We start from the raw sequence: 9221 nt of genomic DNA on the forward strand, positions 1-9221 counted from the left end.
TCTTAATAACATGCCTTGTTGATCCACTGGATAGAAAGACAACAGGAGTCCCCCTAAATAAAGTAAAATTCTTCACGGCAGGTAATCTGGTTGAAATTTAGAGGCAGCTATCCTTGAGCGTTACTTAAAGTCATACTTCATATTATTCTAACTGTGCAACAACTCATAGCGAGAGCATGGGAACGCCTCCCACAGAGCCAATGTTAATTAATTCTATTGACAGGCAGAGTTCATACAAACGTAAATTTATCACGATATATACCCCCACTCACACCTTTGTCATAGCATAGCTTGTGTGGGATGTATGGAGCCGGTACTGGAGATGATTTGTCTGAATGCCAATAAAAGTTATGATATACTGTTATCATGTATTAAAGCCACAATGTTGGACATCCTGTTTATGGAAAAGCCTTGTAGTTAGAATGTCTTATTATGTTATGCTATACCATATGCCTCAATGTGTCAAAGTGTGCCTTATCCCACCCTTCCCTTTTTCCTATGTATACTTTTACCATTTTATAAAAGCTCAAAAAAACTTAAATGTGAAAATAAATTCAAGGTAGGAGAGGTATGGGTTTTACACCTAATTACTTAACATTTCGGTGTTTTTTTTTTATTTAAATCCGTTCTTAAAAATAAAAAAAAATTCGACAGGGATCAAACTATATACATGGAATGAACTGGCTCTAAAAATTAATTTGAAGGTGTACTCAAGGCACCATAAACACTACAGTGCATTGTAGTGGTTAGACTGGGGTCCCCTGGCACTCTACAATTGTAAGGAGTTAAACTGTATGCAATGTTGGCTTTAATTAAAAAAAAAAAAATAGCCCAGACAGCGGGCACCCATAGATCCATGTAAATGTCATGCTATAAAAGAGTGATAAGTGTGCTTAGAGTATCTATTTAAAGTAACACTATAGTGTTAGGAATACAAATATTTATTTGTAAGGCTATTATGTCCTGTAGAAGGTTAGGTTGCCAGGCACTCTTGGAGTACTTGAGAAAGATTAGATTTTCGCACCTTTTCTCCCTTTCTGTGCTTCTCTATCCTCGCTCGACCCGCCTCCTTAGTGAAGATTATCAATCTTGATCATCTCAGCCAATCCAATGCTTTCCCATAAGGAAGCATTCAGAGGCAAGTGCGCATGCACAGCAAGTCACAAGTCTGCGCCAATCAACACAGAACCTCTTCTAGTGGCTGTCTGCAATACAATTAGAGGTGTGTAAACCGTACAATGTAAACATTGCAGTTTCTACAAAACTACAATGTTTTTCAAGCAAGGGTTAAAATGTCAGGACCACTGCACCCAGACCACTTTATTGAGATGAGGTAGTCTGGGTGATTTTAGTGGTCATTTAGCCTGTAGCATGTACTTTTCTTGGAAGAGTAGTTAATTTATTATAATTGTGCTAATTGATTTTGAACAGTAAATCTGTTATCAATTAGTCTGATAAGGTTTTCATTTGTAACTGTATTGTTGATGAATTTCCATTAATGTAAACATGGAGTTGAAAGTGGTTGTTCAATTTATTCTGCAATTTTGTCAAATGTTCTGAATACAAAACCAATAATATTCTCTATAACTTTCATTTAAAATATTGGTTCAATCTGATGTAAAATAAAAAAATTATTGGGCCTCTTCCTTAAGATGTCTGGAGCCAGTGATCCACTTATGCCTTGAATGGTCGCGACATAAAGGGAAAAGGTGAACTCAATGGGTTAGTGGATCAAAAAGTTTGCAGGTATAACCAAACACAAATGTGGCCACTATTCAACTAATTCTACTAATCTCCACCATTTACACTAGTTCCGGCCTTGTTTCAAAGAGTTACACTTTTGTTGATGCTTCCTGTGCTATAACTTGTGCTTATATTTGCTAGACAACATTGCAAACTCTGGTTTGTTTTTGTACGATACCGAATAAATCTGCAAATATATCGTTTGGCTTAAAGGAACACTATAGTCACCTAAATTACTTTAGCTAAATAAAGCAGTTTTAGTGTATAGATCATTCCCCTGCAATTTCACTGCTCAATTCACTGTCATTTAGGAGTTAAATCACTTTGTTTCTGTTTATGCAGCCCTAGCCACACCTCCCCTGGCTATGATTGACAGAGCCTGCATGAAAAAAAAAAACTGGTTTCACTTTCAAACAGATGTAATTTACCTTAAATAATTGTATCTCAATCTCTAAATTGAACTTTAATCACATACAGGAGGCTCTTGCAGGGTCTAGCAAGCTATTAACATAGCAGGGGATAAGGAAATCTTAATCAAACAGAACTTGCAATAAAGAAAGCCTAAATAGGGCTCTCTTTACAGGAAGTGTTTATGGAAGGCTGTGCAAGTCACATGCAGGGAGGTGTGACTAGGGTTCATAAACAAAGGGATTTAACTCCTAAATGGCAGAGGATTGAGCAGTGAGGCTGCAGGGGCATGTTCCATACACCAAAACTGCTTTATTAAGCTAAAGTTGTTCGTTCAGGTGACTATAGTGTCCCTTTAAGAAGCAATGTTATGTTTTATCTATTTCTAAACTTAATGTAAAAATGGTCACTTTTATTTTTTTTTCTGTAGACACCTGTTTAGCAGAATTAAAATGTATTTTTCTAATAAAAAAAATTCTAACATGTGGGTTTATCATTGTTGATTCATCTTCAATAGAGTTGTCAAGGTTTGAAAGGACTCTCTACCCAACGACTTATGGGGTGGAGGATAAGGGGATGATTTTTCAAGCCTCCCTTCTCTTAATGGAGGTCTATGTTTTCATCTTTCAACATGTCCTCTGGAGATTTGGGGGATTTCTATTCATATTATATTTTTTGCAGTTTAAAAATGCATTCTTATATCTAAAGTAAGGTTATGAACTAATCAGCATAAAAATAATTTAAAATGTTTTACAAACTGACTTCTAAATATAAATTTTAAATGAGTTTGTGTTCTATTGCAAAAGGAAAATCATGCAATAAAAAATGTTGATGCCTTTAGATTATAGGAGTCTGATCATTAGCTAGAGATTTATTTAAACTGTGCAATTGGTCCCTGTGGGAAGGTTTTATGCCAGATTTTACGGGATATTCTTACTTTAGATTCTTATTTGTTAGTCATTAGTGGATTCAGAATTGCTGAAACCTTTGTACACGAGAAAATGTAACCCTTTCAATACTAGGTCATCTATTATTATAATGCTGTTATCATCACTTGCTGATTCATTAGAATTATAGTTCCTTTCTAAAAAAAAAAAAAAATTTATGGTGGCCATTTCAGTATTACCATATACAGTATTGTGATTCGTATATAATTCTATGTTTCATAATTGAAAAAAAACATAAAAATTTGGCTCTTTGCTGCTCTGTATGCGGCCCGCAGCTCTGGCTGGGGGCAACAACCTGTAGATACTCCCTTGTGGTCACAGATCGGAAACGGGCATTCAGAGGGGTCTGCCGCAACATGGAGGTGCAGATCTTGCTGGCAGCAGCCAACAGGACCTCCAAAAAAACCACTGGACCGCCAGGGAATCAAGAGCTCCCCTTGCTGCAGAAAAGATAAGCAGGACGGGGGCTCAGCTAAAATAAATAAATACATTTTTAAATCTGAATACAACGGCTTAAATCTAAACCCAAACCTTTTCTGTTATGGTGGGCATTGACCCACCTCTAGTCAGTTGCCGAGGTCTGAGTTTAGTTGCTGGTATGGTAACCATTTGATTAGGCCTGCAAGCTGCTGAGCTTTTATATTGGGCTGTAGGTATACTAGAAAATTATACCGATGTATAGTTTTGTAGGGATCTGCTTTACCTCTTTCAGTTGCACATATAGTTTTCTACATCTAATATTCAAGTTGAGATTTTCAGACAGTTTAATTCTACAAGCCTTCAATTATCCTGTCCTTAGTCTCCAGCAATATTCCTTTGCTTATAAATATTATTTTAATCATTCAATAAAGATTTGGATTTTATTTATGTTTGTTTTTGTATCCTTGCCCTTTTAGTGAATACTTACCTTTGGGTCTGTGCTCACCATTTTTCTCCTTTATATTCATAGACTGTAGTTAACAAACTAGCTGCACTGTTGGCCTCTATCTTGAAGCTTGCAGGGTTCTTTAAGTTAAAACATCCTTTTCATGTAATGGTGGTTTAAGATAGTTCTGTAGATTATCTGAGTTGGAGATGCATTTACTATGGAGTTGTTATGTAATTCTTTATCTTAGTCTTCAAGCAAGCTGACCCTTCCTTATCATCAGCAATAATCACTTAATCACTAACTACCTCATTGAGCTTATATTTTGTTCTCTAAGCTCAAACAGGATATCCTTATTCCTGGCAGAGTTACAGGTTATTACATACACACAACAATTCAAAGTATTAGCCCAAGGAGTGGTAAAGAGGGATGTAACCCATAGCAACCAATTATCTCTCTTTAGGAGGTAGGGTCCTTATTTTGGACCCAAGTACCTATGTAGCTTTTTTTCAATCAGCTCTAAATAGTTGGTGTATAGATGTTTTTATAACGGAGCTAAATGCAAATAAACGGCAATGTGCTTAACATTATATAAAAAAAAAAAAAAATTATAATTTTTTTCAAATTTCTGTTTAAAAAATAATACAATCTAAATATATATGGGGGCAAGGCTTGACTGCAATGCTGAATAGTGGCATCTCATGTGAGCTCTGATTGAAAAGCTGAAAATTTTACTTTTTGCTGACTTATTGCCAGCACCGACATATTGATTGCAATTACCTTGTTCGCAAATTTTTAGTCTAAGCTCAGCCGCCTAATGCAGTTAAAAGTGCAGTTGAGGTTCTTACATTGTTTTGCCAGTACATCAATGTCTCTGCAACCTAAGGCTTAGTATTTTTCTACTGATCAGCAATGCTTATCAATGTTTTCCTATGACTCTATTTCAGCATGTATTGAACCAGATGCTTCCTGTTATGCAAATGAATAAGCGAGTAAAATATACTCAAACTTGTAACTCCTTTTTGTATCTGCACAACAAACATAAAAAATATAAATATATTTCCAAAAATATAAAAATATTAAGACATTTGTAAAATATTAAATCAGTTTAAAATGTAATTTAATTTTTTTTCTAATTTAATATTTTTTTTTCTGTCATATGGTGGCAGTCACATATGGGTTTTGCTCCTCCCTGTGGACAAGACTTTTAACAAGCTTATTAAAAAAGGATCCTCCCCCTGTGGGTATAAAGGCTCAGACCGCAAAACCTACCCCAGTCTTCTTTCTTGTCCCGATAGGGATGGACAGGACTTCGTCGTTGGTGAGACACACAGGTTGCTGTCTGGGGGATCCGGTCCGAGAGCTGCCCGGGTGGTAAGCTGAGTGGCCCATGCTCCGTTTTCTTAATCGTTACGGAGCATACTGAGGTCTGTAATTTATGCCGAGAAAGTTTCCGGCAAATACTTCCGGGAGGCGGAGCTCGCTCTGAGCAAGCGCACAACGGTGGAACGCACGCCCGGGTGGTGTTGCGTTCCACCTAAGCTTCCGGGTGCGCAAAGACGCATTCGCAAACGGAAGCTTAAAGAGATATTGCAAAAAAAAAAAAAAAACGCGAAAATTTGAATTTAAAAGCTGTGCTAGTACCCACTGACAGCATGATGCAGATCAGAAGAGGTACGCCGTGTCACCTGCCCCCCCACACGGCTAAGAGGTATTTTGAGGTAAGATTTACAGAAAATAGATCTTTACTTTGAAATACTTTCTGAAGGAGAAAAAACTTTCTAAGGAGTATCCGTTTAATTTTTTCAGATATGTCTAGTCCACCTGAGATGGATAAAGAGAAACTAACTCCCACGCCTAGAAAGGCTACAGTGAAGTCCAAACATATTGTTTGCAGCGAATGTGCAACTCCCCTCCCAGACGGGTCTAGGAAGAAAATATGCAGTCTGTGTACTGCAAACTCATTGGAAAGAGAGAAGCAAAAGGATATGCAATCTTTCCTATCCTGGTTCCAGGAGAGTTTGTCCCAGACCTTGGACACGATTAAGGATTCTAAGAGGGTAGAAGCCCCCAGTCAACGAAAGATCAATAAAAGAAAAAGAGATTCCTCATCTGGATCATCTTCAGGGGAATGTTCTTCTTCTGTCGAATCGGAAGATTCGGGTTCCTCATCCAGTGAACCAGTGGTTTTTCCATCAGAGGCAATCCGTAAATTTGTTAAAGAAGTGAATCTGACCATCCTACCTCAGGGAGCAGAAAATCCTAAGAGAGGTTTTTTTGTACAACAGAGCCTAGTTGATTCTATTTTTAGGGAATGGAAAAACCCGGAAAAATGTGCCTTTTATTTCCAGACACTTCAAGGACATCTTTAAGCTGGCTAGCGACGTTATGTGGGAAGATCTCCCAAAAGTTGATGTTCAGGTGGCACAGATTGCCAAGAGAACCACGATCCCTATTGGAGAAACTGCAGCATTAAAAAATCCCATGGATAAGAGAGCCGAAACCTCGTGTAGGCGAGCTTATCAGACAGCCGGTTTCCAATGTAAAGCCCTTCTGGCAGGGGCAGCAGCAGCCAGAGCGAATGAAGTTTGGCTAAATCTAGTACAAGAAAATTTTTCATCTGGCCAGGTCGTTGATCTTAGTCACATGTTTCAGAACATGCATTTAGCGAATGAATTCCTCTTGGATATGTCAGTAGAAGTGATAAAATTGGCCTCCAGGATCATGGGTTTGACTTCGGTGGCAAGACGTGCCCTATGGTTGAGGTCTTGGTCGGCAGATACGGCGTCCAAGGCAGTCCTTTGTGAACTTCCTCTGGAAAAGGCTAAATTGTTCGGCGCTCCCTTAGAGGAAATCATACGTCAGATGTCTGAAACCAAGAAGGCACTTCCTCAGGATCGAAAAATTTCCTGGAGAGCAGGCTACAGGAATTATCAATCCAGGGGTAGACGACCCTTTCAGGAAAGACCACACTATTTTCAAAGAAAAGAAAAAAACCGAAAATTTGAACAGAGTAACGAAGTCAAGAGAAGCTTCAGAGACAAAGGGAAGCGTTTTTGACGCCAGAGGTGTAGGAGGACGACTCCAATATTTTTTACCGACATGGGAACAGACCACAAAGGATCCTTGGGTTCTAAGGATTATCCGAAAGGGACACAAGATTGTTTTTCTGGAAAAGCCAAGATCAAGGTTTCTACTTTCATCCTACCAGTCCAGAAAGAAATCTCGAGCTCTAGATTGTCAGACCAGGATGCTTCTTCACAAAAGGGTAATAGAAAGAGTGCCACAGAAACGGGAATTTCGAGGAGTCTATTCAAGACTGTTTCTCGTTCCAAAACCAGACCACTCATTTCGGCCCATTCTGGATCTGAAGAGGATAAATCCGTTTATCCCTTATCACAGATTCCGTATGGAATCAATCGCATCAATTTTTCCCCTATTGCAAAACGGAGACGTTATGGTAAAAATCGACTTAAAGGATGCCTATCTACATGTTCCGATAGCCATTACTTCAAGGAAATATCTAAGATTTGCAATAAGAAGAAGAAGTCACACCGTTCATTTCCAGTTCAGGGCTCTACCTTTTGGTCTGTCCTCCGCTCCAAGAATCTTTACCAAAATCCTGTCTCCTCTAACTGCTCATTTAAGGGAAAAGGGTGTTTCTATTGTCCCATATTTAGACGACTGGCTACTGGTGGCACATACCGAAGATCAACTGCACGAGGATCTGCGGATCACTATAAAGTTTATTCAGGACCATGGTTGGATTTTGAATCTAAAAAAATCAGTTTGCATTCCAACAAGAGTAATAGAGTTTCTCGGGTTCAAGATCGATTCAACCACCATGTCTATTTTTCTGCCCAGACGGAAGAGAATAAAGATCCGAAGATCGATTTCCAACCTCCAGAGAATGAAAAGTTGTTCATTCAGAGAGGCCATGAGTGTGTTAGGGCTTCTTACGGCCACTTTTCCCGCAGTCAAATGGGCAAGATCAAAGGTCAGACCTTTACAGTGGAACATCCTGACGTCTTGGTCAAAGAAGGAGGAAGATCTAGACGAAAGATTCCTACTGTCCCCTCAGGTGAAAAAGCAGCTAGATTGGTGGATAACCTCAGAGTGCCTGTTAAAAGGCTTGTCCTTTCTACCAAAGGTCTGGCTGATAGTCACCACAGACGCTTCAAACTCAGGTTGGGGAGCCCACTTGGGTTCCACCATGTTCCAAGGAAAATGGTCTTCCAAAGAAGCAGAGGAATCCACAAATTTCAAAGAATTGTTGGCGGTTCTGTATGCTCTTCATCACCTCAGACCTTGGTTACTTCAAAGAGCGGTCAAGATACAGTCAGACAATCGTACGGTAGTCTCTTATATCAATCGACAGGGAGGAACCAGAGCGAGAAGGCTTTACAGTCTTTGTACAGCCGTTATGGAATGGGCGCAGAGAAATCTGGAAGACATTACGGCGGTCTACATAAGAGGCAGCGACAATGTTATAGCCGACGATTTGAGCAGGGGAAAGTGGGATCAAAAGGAATGGTCGCTAAACCCGGACGTATTCAGAATCCTAACTGTGAAATTCGACGTACCAGAAGTAGATTTGATGGCAAGAAGATCAAACAAGAAGGTTTACCACTTCGCCTCCCTATTCAGAACGGATCGACCCAGTTGGATAGACGCTCTATCAATAAGGTGGGATTTTCAGCTGGCTTACATCTTCCCACCTCTGCCCCTGATCCCAAAGGTTCTCCTCAAGATACGAACAGACAGGGCAAGGATATTGGCAATAATCCCTTATTGGCCAAACAGAGCCTGGTTTGCCGCCCTAAAAGAGATGACCATCAGCTATTGGGAACTTCCAATGTCAGCTCATCTCATTGTGAACAGGAACCTACCCTTGAAGGTACTAGAGATGTTCAGATTGACGGCTTGGCTACTGCAAGGCTGATCCTTCGAAACAAGGGATTGCAGGATGAGAGAATAGCTATCTTACTCCGCGCCACTAGAGTATCGACTTCTAGGATATACTTTAGAATTTGGTCCAAGTTTCTGCACTGGTGTAGGGATCACCGGTTCCCGATCTTACAACCATCAATTGATAACATTCTTCAGTTTTTACAAGAAGGCTTTGACGCTGGCCTGGGAGTCTCAACTCTCAAGGTCCAAATATCTGCTTTGAATTTTTTTCTTCTAAAGGATCTGGCAGCAAATGTTTTTATCAGAAGGTTTTTTAGGTCCATCAGCCTCAGGAGGCCTCCTAAACG

Source organism: Pelobates fuscus, chromosome 2, assembly GCF_036172605.1.
Source record: "Pelobates fuscus isolate aPelFus1 chromosome 2, aPelFus1.pri, whole genome shotgun sequence".
NCBI lineage: Eukaryota > Metazoa > Chordata > Amphibia > Anura > Pelobatidae > Pelobates > Pelobates fuscus.